This window comes from Pelophylax lessonae, assembly GCF_965119305.1.
Source record: "Pelophylax lessonae genome assembly, chromosome: 2".
NCBI classification, from domain to species: Eukaryota; Metazoa; Chordata; class Amphibia; order Anura; family Ranidae; genus Pelophylax; species Pelophylax lessonae.
This window is the reverse complement of record NC_138769.1, coordinates 228,122,938-228,136,673: the sequence shown is the minus strand read 5'-3', so window position 1 is coordinate 228,136,673 and position 13,736 is coordinate 228,122,938.

Genomic DNA, 13,736 nt, shown 5'->3' with positions numbered 1-13,736 from the left:
GTACCTGGTAGCGTGTCCCCATAGGAGAGTTAAGGTTGCAGGGAGGATGCAGACTTCACAAGGTGCTGCTACTAGACTAGTGTGGCTGTGCTCATCCCCCCACCCCTCCTCTGCTCTCACTGGCATGTACGGGGGCAGGGAGAGGAGTCCTGTCACTTATTTACAACGGGCAGTAGAATGCGGCAAGCACAGGGCAGTGGTGGAGGTAATTCTGGCTGGAAAAAGCCTGATCACCAACACACAGAGCGATAGGTGTGCGGTGTAATTAGGGTGTGACCGGGCACACCCTAATTACACACCTTGTGCGCATGCCTATGGCGAGTATTCTCCTTGCAGCCCTGGAGTGAAGGACCACTATATTGTAAAATATTTTATTCTGGTATCTGTATGTGGTAAAGATATATATAGCCAAATAGATTGGGATGGAGTGGGGAAAGCTTAGATCCCTTGTTGGGTTTTACTGCTATCTGGTAGAGAATTTCCCCCTTTACTAATTATTTGAGACAGGAAGTGAGGGAACATCTACAACAGGGAAACAGGCAACGACAAAAAGCTGACATGGGTTCTAGCCATCTCCCTACTTCACCTAAAAAAGCTATTTGTGTTACTTGTAAAGTGTTTTTATCACTTCCCACTCGGGAAAGCTATGTCACCAGGACAGGAAATAAGAGGACATCTCTCTAATGGAGCCCTGAATATCATTAAAACCCGATAGGGTTTCTATTCTTTCCATATTTCACTCAAAACAAGAAGAAAAAAATAGCTATAGATATATTTTAATACCTTTAATGATAGTATTTGTGGATTTTCTTACATGCCTTTATTTATATTTTCTACACATTTATATGAAGATAAAGCTGTCCAGCAAATGTGCAGGGGTTAAAACAAAGCATAGTAAAAACCAAAGGCCACAACAAATATCTATGATTCTGCACTAGTGAGAGTCCATAAAATCCAAAAGGTCCTAAAGTCTGTATGAATAGCAGGACAAAAATTGGTTCTAAATATGGTTCCAGTGATGGGATATAACTGCCGAAAAATCTTGCTGCTTCCACATAACCACATTGTGAGAAAACTTGTAAAACAAAAGACAAACTATGTTATACTACCCAGGGTATTTACAACAGTAAGATAGTATTCATGTGGTTTAAAACATTTTTTAGCCAAGAGTATGAATCACAAAAACCTCATTAGCATTGTCCACCTGTGGGTAGTTCCAGGAGGTGTCCCTTCATTGCAGTTTTAGCAGAGGAATCTGCGGCCTGCAAACTTCTCCCATGACAGGAAGCCACTTACCCTTGAAGGAGATTTCACTTGTCATCATAGTGGAAGAGTTGTTTGACTATTAACCTGAATGCTGTTTAAGACCTTTGTAATGAAGGTCCCCGTTTTCTGGTAAGAGGCAGTGTGTCTTCTGGGCTCGGTGGCGGTTCTTCTGGCTTCTCACATCTACTTGTGGATTGGACACTCTCATGTTGTGGACTTTCTTTATTACATGGACTTGCATTTCTGCTATATGCCTATAAGATTAGCGTTTCCATTTATTGTTGATCTATTCCTAGAATCAAGATCTGTGTCAGCTGCTTTTTGCCTATTTCTTATATGATTGTGATTTTAATGGTTTTAGCACAGCAATATCCCTGTATATTGTTTGAAGAGTATGAATGTGCATGTACAGGAGTTACATCATCAGTGGGCATCAAAGAAAGAAGTCGTTGGATGAGGACAAGGTAGATTACAGGTTAGTAGGTTTGGGCCTATCAGCTTTATGTAGAGTGTAGACAGTACAGAAGGAAAAATGCCAGTGCCCATTGCAAGATGGGCAATAAAAGGTAGGATTATTTTGTATAGTAGTAATGAAGATAACTTAGGGGGAGACAGTGGGGGAAATGTATCAAGCACATTTGTTAAATTTTAGATTGTAAATCATGCTTCCTTTTTTGGTTAATGAAAGTCTGTTACAATTTTTTTGTATATGTAGCACCCTTGTCCTAATAAATTTAGCTGTGCTAGGTGGTAGCTAGCCTGGCTAAATTGTGGTATTTGTGATCTTTGGATTTTCCTCCTAAGTCTGGTTTAGCTGTGTTTTCTCCCTTTTGTCAGTAGGTAGCACTGTTACCTTTGGCATTAGTGTGATGAATTACAGTGAGTCAGGTTATGAATATGTAAGAAGAAGGCTTTTGGAGGAAGTCAGGTGATCATTGTCCTTTTCCACCAAGACTCCTGTCTGGGTGGGTGTGTGAGGAAGAGCTGCTAATGGGTAGGCCTGAAGCCTGAGTCCTAGCCATGTGCTCTGGGCTCTGCAAGGGAGAGCCTGCTCACTACCTGGAGGTATGAAGGAAAGGATGGAGACCTGAGATGAAATATCACAGGGTACTCTGCCATGAACCGGGGAACCATGAAGAGCCTGGGAAATAATCAAGATGGAATCATCCAGAGAGTTCCTGCACATGCTGTGAGTTGAATACTGTTGTTACAGGAGACAGCTTATGCTACAATGTACAGATTGCTTGTTCTATTTTTGTCTAAGGAGTCTGTCAATCTGCTGTTTTTGACTAAGGGTGCCCTGTACCCTACCCCTCGCTCCCACATTTTCCTGTTGTGAGAAATAGGCTTCTCTTTGTTCAAGCATAAAAGTGACTGGTGCCCATTTTTCTACTTTGTACACCACCCACCATGCCTAGTAACCCTCCCTGTCTCTGGGGGGTCACCACCAGGCCTCTGGAGGTTAGGGGGGGGGCATACATATATTTGTGCTCCCGGACAAGGTGACAGAAGGACAGAATGGATGCTGCTCAGGATCTTAAAGCATTAAAACATGTTTATTAAAATGGGTTAAAATATGCTCCTTGACAGAAAAAAGCCGGCAGTGTGCCCAGGGTGCGACAGACAGCCGTCGGATGATATAACAGTCAAAAGATACCTCAGAACAAGGGGGACCCAGGAGCGGGAGGACAACGACTATCCAACTATGGAGCCTGGATGGTATGGCGCTTGGGAGTGGGATGTCAGCCTCGATCACCCAGGGGAGCCTCACTGCTGGTATGCTTCCGAACCGAGAGATGTCCAAGATGTTGAGAGGAGGGGGGGAGTGGAACACGTAACCCCCACAGACCGCTCCGGTACCGGACGGTACACCACCGAGGTGGCGGCAGCCGCTGCTCCTTGGATCCGACTGCAGTGGCGCCGGATGATGACGTCACGGGGCGCCTGTCAGGAACGTGCATACCGAGGGCTGCTTTGCAGATGTAAGTCTACGGCTGCCAAACTGGTGCAGGGGCAGCACACCGGCGGCTGTACTGTCAACTAGCAGAGCTAATACGGATGGCCACGGATGGAGGGGGATGACATGTTTCGGGCCAAGCCCTTCTTCAGATCTCCTGTGACTCTTAGGCAGGGGGCAATTTTAATGGGCATACAGAGGAAGAGGCGTTGCTCCCCACTCTCTGGCTCCACCTTGCACAAGACGATAAGACAAGAAAAGACAAAAAACACACAAAACACACACATAATGTAATAGTGAAAAATAACCAGAGTCAGAATGCCAAAAATATAAATGAACGTTGAAAATATTAAAAAATGTGTTGAAAAATAATAAATAAATAAATGATAATGATAAAAAATGAAAAGTAAAAAATATATAAAAAAATAATAAAATATATTAATATAAATTATAAAATATGAAATATAAATAAATAAAGAATAAAAAATACAAAAATGGAAATCAAAAATGAAAAGTCCCCAAAGAGAACCAAGAAATATTGGGAAGTATTGGTTGACCAAATAAAATTATTAAAACATTGACCCCAGCAGAATAGATATTAAACCACAGAATATGTGTCAAGTTCTTCGTTCAACCCATGCGGGGACAAGGTATTTAGCTTATAAATCCAGAACGTCTCTCTCTTGCAAAGCAAGGAGAGACGTTTGTTGATTGTCAGGGTACCCTTGGGTACGCACTCCACCGCCCACACCTTCAGATCTTGAACTAAGCCCTTGTGATGGGTAACGAAGTGGCGGGGGACACTGTGGGGTGGTTTCCCATTTTTTGTATTGAGTCCTTGTGCAATGGCCCTACGGTGCTCACCTATCCATGTCCGCAGATGGCGGATAGTGCGGCCCACGTAGAGTAAATTGCAAGGGGATTGTAGGATATAGACCACATATTCTGTGGAGCAGGTGATGAATTGGCGTATAGTATAACTCTTGCCTGAAGAATCGCAAAAGGAATCACGGCCATGTTGGATGAAGCAACATGTGAGGCACCCTCTCTTCCTGCACTGAAAAGCGCCCCCCCTGTCACTAAAATAGGACCTGATGTCCAAAGGCCTGTTAGTCGTGGGTTTGTTAACTTTACTGTGAGCTATGGCGTTTTTGATGGTCCGTGCCCTCCTGTAGACCACCTGGGGAACTGCGGGGAGATGGGGGCCTAATCTGGGGTCTGAACGCAATATGGGCCAGTGTTTCTTCAGGATATGGGAAATTTGTCTGTAATTGTTGTTAAACCCTGTAATCAATCGGGCTTGATGGGTGGTTTGCATTGCAGAAGTGGACCCGGATGGATAAAGAGAGGATGTGTCCCTGCACTCGGTAAAAGGCTTTTAGGACCAACTCCTCCGGAAAACCCTTTTCCAAGAATCTCACCTTCATAAGTTGGCCCTGGGTCTCGTAATCTTCCAGGCGGGAACAGTTTCTGCGTAACCGCAGGAACTGTCCCTTGGGTATATTGGTCTTCCAGGATGGGTGGTGGCAACTCTCATAGTGGAGATAAGAGTTGCCAGCCACCGGTTTGGTGTGGTTCAGAGTCACAATCACGTTGTCGGCGTGTGTGAGCTCTAGATCAAGGAAGACCAGACGCACAGGGTCAATGACATGGGTGAAAGACAGCCCAAAGGCATTCCCATTGCAGTGATCCACAAAAGCCTGAAAGATATCCAGATCCCCGTCCCAGATGATCAACACATCGTCTATATATCGGCCATAAAAGATTAAGTGTTTGGAGAACGGGTTGTTATGCCAGACCTGGAGCTCTTCCCACAGACCCATCGTGAGATTGGCATAGCAGGGTGCAAAACTCGCACCCATAGCTGTGCCTGGGGTCTGCAAATAAAACTTGTCCAAAAAAGAAAAATAGTTGTGCTCAAGACAGAAACGTGTGCCCTCCACTAGAAAGGATACCTGGCAGGAATTGAGTTGGCCGTCCTTGGTGAGGAAGTGTTGCAGGGCTCGAATACCCATGTCGTGGGGAATAGACGTGTACAAAAAACACACGTCTAGAGAAGCCCAATAATAACGACTATCCCAAGGGTAGTGTCTCAATATGTCCAAAACGTGGCCCGAGTCACGAATATATGATGGCAGCTGTTGCACTACAGGTTGTAGAAACCAATCAATATATTCGGACAGGCCGCTGGTGAAACTGTTTGTTCCTGCCACGATGGGCCTGCCTGGAGGGTCCACCAGGGATTTGTGGACCTTGGGGAGATGGTAAAAATATGGTGTGCTACAAACCGAGGGGAGAAGAAATTGGCGTTCCCTCTTGGTAAGCACTCCCGCCTTGGAGGCCGCTTGGACCATCTCCCCAAGGGACAAACTGGTATTCCGGGAGGGGATCGTGGGGGAGAGCAGTGTAGGTGTTGGCATCGGATAGGAGCCGTAAGGACTCACTGATGTAAGTCTACGGCAGCCGTAGACTTACATCTGCAAAGCAGCCCTCGGTGTGCACGTCCCTGACAGGCGCCCGGTGACGTCATCATCCGGCGCTACTGCAGTCGGGTCCGAAGAGCAGCGGCTGCCGCCTTGGTTGTGTACCATCCGGTACCGGAGCGGTTTGTGGGGGTTGAGTGTTCTACTCCCCCCCTCCTCTCAACATCTTGGACATCACTCGGTTCGGAAGCATACCAGCAGTGAGGCTCCCCTGGGTGATTGAGGCTGACATCCCACTCCCAAGCGCCATACCATCCAGGCTCCATAGTTGGATAGTCGTTGTCCTCCCGCTCCTGGGTCCCCCTTGTTCTGAGGTATCTTTTGACTGTTATATCATCCGACGGCTGTCTGTCGCACCCTGGGCACACTGCCGGCTTTTTTCTGTCAAGGAGCATATTTTAACCCATTTTAATAAACATGTTTTAATGCTTTAAGATCCTGAGCAGCATCCATTCTGTCCTTCTGTCACCTTGTCCGGGAGCGCCAATATACCTGATTTTGTTGCTATATTTCTTCTCAGTTGGGATCTGGGTTTGGGTAGGCTGCAGCCCAGACACGGACATGTAACTGATGGTGGATCTCTCTGGGCATTGTCCGTCCTTACTGCTCCATCCTTGTATTCTGGTCACCGGCACCACAGTGTCAGAATTTTTTGTATATATACATATATTTGTGACCCCTTTCGCTTGCAACTCTGACGAGCCAACCAAGACCATTTTGCACAGGTCTATGACAGAATTAGTACTGAAAATGAGACGTGTTTTCCTTGTAATGAGGTAGACTTTCATTCCAAATAATGGTATGAGTTCCTCCACTCCCCTCTGGCACTTAGAGCCTAAATATTTAGTTATATCCTTCATTAACATGCCACCCAGGACCAGTGCTGTATCCTGGCCTAGGCCAACAAGGCCCAGGCCTAGGGCGGCACTTTGCAGGGGGGCAGCAAAAAAAAAAAAGAATTTAATTATTTGTATAATGACTATTGACTTCCTATTTACATAGTTACATAGTTACATAGTTACATAGTAGGTGAGGTTGAATAAAGACAATAGTCCATCCAGTTCAACCTGTGTAGGTGTGTGTGGCTGTAATCATGTCACATAGCCCTTAATGTCATGATCCTTGAGATGTAAGTCTAAGAGTCTTTTGAAAGCCACCATACTACCCGCAGAAACCACCTCTTGTGGTAGACAATTCCACAATCTTGTAGCCCTAACAGTAAAGAACCCTCCTCGTTGCCTGAGGTTAAAATGTTTCTCCTCTAATCGCATTGTATGTCCTCGAGTCCTCATGCAATTCCTTCGAATGCACAGCTTTTTTTCTAAGCTGAGATCCCCATTAAGATATTTATAAATTGCTATCATGTCCCCCCTCAGACGTCTCTTCTCCAGGGAGAATAAATCGAGCGATTGCAGCCACTCTTCATAGTTAAGGTCCTCCAACCCCCTAATCAGTTTAGTTGCCCTTCTCTGGACTCTCTCCAGCTCCAACACATCCCTCCTGAGGACTGGCGACCAGAACTGGACAGAATACTCCAGATGCGGTCGGACCAGAGTTTTGTAAAGTGGAAGGATTATAGTCTTATCTCTGGAATACATCCCTTTCTTTATGCATGCTAATAATCTGCTGGCTTTGGCAGCTGCCGCTTGACATTGCATGCTGTTTATACTTGAGCGGACACCTGGATGTCCGTGTTCGGCGGGTTCGCTTTAAAAAAAAGTCCGGGTCCGTGTCCCGGACTTTTGCCAAACTTTTCCCGGACACCGAACCCCATTGAAGTCAATGGGGACCCGAACTTTCAGGCACTAAAATGGCTCTAAAACACCAATGGAAAGGGCTAGAGTGCTGCAAATGGCAGCAAAACATAGTTAAGAGCATGGCAAGTGCTCTGCAAACAAATGTGGATAGGGAAATAACTTAAAACAACAAAAAAAAAAAAAACAGAAAAATAAAACAATGTTCTTCATCTCTGAAGGACGAGGCCCATATGGAGTAGGAGGGAGGTTGAGGTGGTGGTGGATGTGGCGGTGTCATAGGCGTGTGCACAGGGTGTGCCGGGTGTACCTGGGCACACCCTAATCACCTAGGGCACATAGCATTATCGCTCTGTTTGCCAGTGAGGAGATGGGAAAGATCTCCCTCGGACCTGCTCTGCTCCATTTCTCTTTGCCAGCAGGGAGAGTAATGTATCGGGGCCATGTACATGTAGGCAAACACATGCATGTGTATTTAAACTTTGGGGTGCACACCCTAATGCAATAGGCTGCACACACCTATGGGAGGTGTAGGTGGAAAAAGCGGTGGAGGAGGACCAGGGCCGGATTAAGAGCATCATGGGCTTGGTGCTGAGGATTTTGAAGGGCCTTAAGGGCCGTGACTTGGCATGCACCCAGAGGAGGAAGGGTGCAGCCATGCATGCCTAATTCAACATGGGATGCTGTCTCTGAAGCCCATAAACACATCCATGCATCGGCAACTGTCCCTCCTTGTCCGGCCTTCGTGCTGTGTGGGGAGGTTCTGAGGGAGCTGCCTGGAGAAGCGAGCATAGAAGCCAGACTTCTGTGTTTACAAGTGACAGAAGAGCGGTAACAGTGAATATGGCCAACCCGGGGCCTATATAAAGGTAGGGGCCTGGAGCTGCAGCTCCAATAGCCCCTACGTTAATCTGGCCCTCAGGAGGACGAGGTAGCCAACACTGCTTCTTTTCACAAATTTTAAATGAAGGTACACCCCAAAAGAGTGAGAAAGAGCAAACATAGAACAATGGCTGGGTAAGGTCGGTATCCATCGCTATTCTGCACAAGGTACGGAAAAGTCCCGTGGGATCCATGCCTGGTTCATTTTAATGAACGTGAGCTTGTCCACATTGTCTCTGGACAGGCGGCTGCGCTTGTCTGTGATAACGCCCCCAGCCGTGCTAAATACCCGTTCAGATAATATACTGGCTGCAGGGCACGCCAGCACCTCCAAGGCGTAAAGGGCAAGCTCAGGCCATGTGCCCAGCTTGGAGACCCAGAAGTTGAAGGGGGCAGACCCCTCATTCAGTACGTCTAGGCGTGTGCACACATACTGCTCCACTATGTTGGTAAAATGCTGCCTCCTGCTAAGACGTTCCATCTGAGCTGCTGGTGCTGCTGTTTGTTGTGGCGTGCTGACAAAGCTTTTCCACATTTCGGCCATGCTAACCCTGCCTTCTGAGGTGCTGGCGGTGCCCTGGTTGCGTTGGCGACCTCTTCCTCCTCCTCCTCCTCCTCCTCCTCCTCCTCTGCCTTGTGCTTCCACTGTGGCCCCGCTGTCAGGTGGGAATGCCAGCAGCATGGCGTCTACCAGCGTGCGCTTCTACTCGCGCATCTTGCGATCGCGCTCCAGTGAGTGAATTAAGGACGGTACGTTGTCCTTGTAACGGGAATCCAGCAGCGTGGCCACCCAGTAATCAGCACAAGTTAGAATGTGGGCAACTCGGCGGTCGTTGTGGAGACACTGCAGCATGTAATCGCTCATGTGTGCCAGGCTGTCCAGAGGCAACGAAAGGCTGTCCTCTGTGGGAGGTGTATCGTCCGTGTCCTCTGTATCCCCCCAGCCACGCACCAGTGATGGCCATGAGCTGGCCTGGGTGCCACCCTGCTGTGAACATGGTTCCATCTCCTCCTCCAGCTCCTCCTCCTCATCCTCCTCATCCTCCAGAACTGTGCCCCTGCTGGACAATTGTGTCCCTGGCGTTTGTGTGTGCAGGAACCCACCCTCGGAGCCCCTTTGCGAATGACTGCCCTGAAAGCTTTGGAAATGTTACCTCCTCATCCTCCTCCTCCTCCTCCTCATCCTGTGCCACATCCTCTTCCATCATCGCCCAAATTGTTTTTTCAAGGAGGCATAGAAGTGGGATAGTTAAGCTGAGAACGGCGTCATCGGCACTGGCCATGTTGGTGGAGTACTCAAAACAGCGCAACAAGGCACACAGGTCTCGCATAGAGGCCCAGTTATTGGTGGTGAAGTGGTGCTGTTCCACAGAGCGACTCACGCGTGCGTGCTGCAGCTGAAACTCCACTATGGCCTGCTGCTGCTCGCACAGTCTTTGCAGCATGTGCAAGGTGGAGTTCCACCTTGTGGGCACGTCACATATGAGGCGGTGAGCGGGAAGGCCGAAGTTACGCTGCAGCGCTGACAGGCGGGCAGCAGCAGGGTGAGAACGCCGAAAGTGCGCACAGACGGCCGGCACTTTCTGCAGCAGCTCTGACATATCGGGGTAGTTTTTAAGGAACCTCTGCACCACCAAATTCAGCACATGCGCCAGGCAAGGGATGTGCGTCAAACCGGCTAGGCCCAGAGCTGCTATGAGATTTCGCCCGTTATCACACACCACCAGGCCGGGCTTGAGGCTCGCTGGCAGCAACCACTCATTTGTCTGCTGTTCCATGCTCCTCCACAACTCCTGCGCGGTGTGTGGTTTGTCCCCCAAACAGGCAAGTTGTAAAACTGCCTGCTGTCGTTTACCCCTGGCCGTGCTGAAGTTGGTGGTGAAGGTGTTACGCTGTCCGGATGAAGAGGCGGTAGAGGATGAGGAAGCGGAGTAGGAGGAGTTAGGAAAAGGAGGCAAACTGAAGCGCCCTGCAATCCTCGGTGGTGGAAGGACGTGCGCCAAATTGCTATCCGCCTCAGGCCCATCCGCCACTGCATTTACCCAGTGTGCCGTTAGGGAGATATAACGCCCCTGACCGTGCTTACTGGTCCACGTATCGGTAGTTAGGTGGACCTTGCCAGAGATGGCGTTGCGCAGTGCACACCTGATTTTTTCCCCCACTTGGTTGTGCAGGGAAGGGATGGCTTGCCAGGAAAAGTAGTGGCGGCTGGGCACGACGTACTGTGGGACAGCCACCGACATAAGGTTTTTAAAACTGTGCGTCTCCACCAGACGGAATGACAGCATTTCAAAGGCCAAGAATTTTGAAATGCTGGCATTCAGGGCCAGGGATCGCGGGTGGGTAGGGGGGTACTTCCTCTTCCTCTCAAGTGTTTGGGAGATGGAAAGCTGAACGCTTCCACGGGACATTGTGGAGATGGTTGGTGACCCAGGTGGTGGTGTTGCTGACAGATCCTCTGTTTCAGGGGTGGCAGGTGCCGGTATCACTACAGATGTGGCTGGAGCGGCAGAGACTGCAGCAGAAGAGGAAGCAGGATGAGCCAGAGACGTTTCTTGGTTTTGAAGGTGTCTACTCCACTGCAGCTCGTGCTTTTCACTTAGATGCTTGATCATGCAGGTTGTGCTCAGGTTGAGAAGGTTTATGCCTCGCTTCAGGCTCTGATTGCACAGGGTGCAAACCACTCGTGTCCTGTCATCAGCACATTTTCTAAAGAACTTCCACGCTAGAGAACTCCTTTGAGCTGACTTTGGTGCGCTCGTTCCCTTGCTGCGTTGGGCAGTAGCGGGCGTAATGTCTAGGGCACGGCCGCTCCTCTTCTGCACCCTGCTCCCTCTTCTGCTGTGCTGGTGGCTCTGTGCGACCACCGCCTCTTCCTCCAAACTACTCAGGTCACCTGCACGACCTTCATTCCATGTGGGATCGAGGACCTCATCGTCCTCCACATCATCTTCCACCCAGTCTTCACCCCTGCCCTCCTTGTCGGTCTCCACAATGCTGAACGCCACAGCAGTTGGCACCTGCGTTTCGTCATCATCGGAGACGTGCTGCGATGGTCCTTGCATGTACTCATCTTGAGAAATAAGTGGTTGGGCATCGCTGCACTCAATCTCTTCAACTTCTGGGGCAGGGCTAGGTGGATGGCCCTGGGAAACCCTGCTGACAGAGTCCTCAAAAAGAAGAAGAGACTGCTGTATTGATCGGGGCTCAGACTGCTTGCCTGATTTCCAAGGGGGTGTGGTGAAAGACGGTTGGACATTGGCTGCAGGTGCCAACCTTTCTGCAGTAGACTGGGTGGGAGACAATGTGAAGGAACCGGAGGCACTGTCAGCAACCCAATCTACTATCGCCTGTACTTCTTCAGGCCTCATCACGTCTAGAGGCGCATGATGCCCTACCAAATACTGATGCAGGTTCTGTCGCCTACTCACACTTGTGGAAGGTGTTTCACTTGTGCGTGTAGCTGGCACAGATCGACCACGTTCTCTCCTTGCAACAGGAGCTCTACCAGCAGCACCACGACCCAGGCCACGGCCCCTATTTCACGGTCTCCTCATATTTCTGTAATTTATGATCTTGCCCTAGAAAGGTGTTTATTGAATAGCGGAACAAAACAACAACAGTATCGCACGGGTGTATCTGACAGTCAAATATGCAAACTATGCTGCAATTTAATGTTTTTTACCCCAAAAGGGTGTATATTGAATAGCGGAATAGGAAAAAGGATAAAAAAACGGTGTATCTCACACATACCGATACAGACTATGCCGTAATTTAATTTTTTACACTCAAACAGGGTGTATATTGAATAGCGGAATAGGACAAATTTTACAAAACGGTGTATCTCACACGTACAAACACCAACTAGGCCCCGATTACAATTTTTTGTACCCTAAAGGCAGGATGAGGAAGAGGAGTAGGAGGAGTTGGGAACAGGAGGCAAACTGAAGCGCCCTGCAATCCTCGGCGGTAGAAGGAGATGCGCCAAACCAATTTAAAAAGGTGTATCTCACATGTACCGGTACAGACTATCCCGCAATTTAATTTTTTACACTCAAACAGGGTGTATATTGAATAGCGGAATAGGACAAATTTTACAAAACGGTGTATCTCACACGTACAAACGCCAACAAGGCCCCGATTACAATTTTTTGTACCCTAAAGGCAGGATGAGGAAGAGGAGTAGGAGGAGTTGGGAACAGGAGGCAAACTGAAGCGCCCTGCAATCCTCGGCGGTAGAAGGAGATGCGCCAAACCAATTTAAAACGGTGTATCTCACATGTACCGGTACAGACTATCCCGCAATTTAATTTTTTACACTCAAAGAGGGTGTATATTGAATAGCGGAATAGGACAAATTTTACAAAACGGTGTATCTCACACGTACAAACACAAACTAGGCCCCGATTACAATTTTGTCTACCCTAAAGGCAGGATGAGGAGTAGGAGGAGTTCGGAACAGGCAGGAGGCAGACTGAAGCACCCTCAAATCCTCGGCAGTATGAGATGCGCCCCAAAAATTGGAAAGGTGTATCTCACACGTACCGACACAGACTATCACGCAATTTAATTGTTTATACCCAAAGGTTTTGATTAAATAGCGGAATAGAAAATATGATCCAAAAAAAGTGTATGTATATCACACGTACACAACCACACTAGGCCCCAATTACTATTGTTTGTACCCCTAAAGGCAGGATGAGGAGTAGGAGGAGTATGGAACAGGCAGCACCCTCAAATCTTCAGAAGTATGAGATGAACCCCAAAAACTTGGAAAGGTGGATCTCACACGTACCAACACAGACTATCCCGCAATTAAATTGATCCCCAAAGGTTTTTATTGAATAGCGGAATAGGAAATATGATCAAAAAAAGTGTATGTATCTCACACGTACACAACCACACTAGGCCCCAATTACTATTGTTTGTACCCCTAAAGGCAGGATGAGGAGTAGGAGGAGTATGGAACAGGCAGCACCCTCAAATCTTCAGAAGTATGAGATGAACCCCAAAAACTCGGAAAGGTGGATCTCACACATACCAACACAGACTATCCCGTAATTTAATTGATCCCCAAAGGTTTTTATTGAATAGCGGAATAGGAAATATGATCAAAAAAAGTGTATGTATCTCACACGTACACAACCACACTAGGCCCCAATTACTATTGTTTGTACCCCTAAAGGCAGGATGAGGAGTAGGAGGAGTATGGAACAGGCAGCACCCTCAAATCTTCAGAAGTATGAGATGAACCCCAAAAACTTGGAAAGGTGGATCTCACACGTACCAACACAGACTATCCCGCAATTTAATTGATCCCCAAAGGTTTTTATTGAATAGCGGAATAGGAAATATGATCAAAAAAAGTGTATGTATATCACACATACACAACCA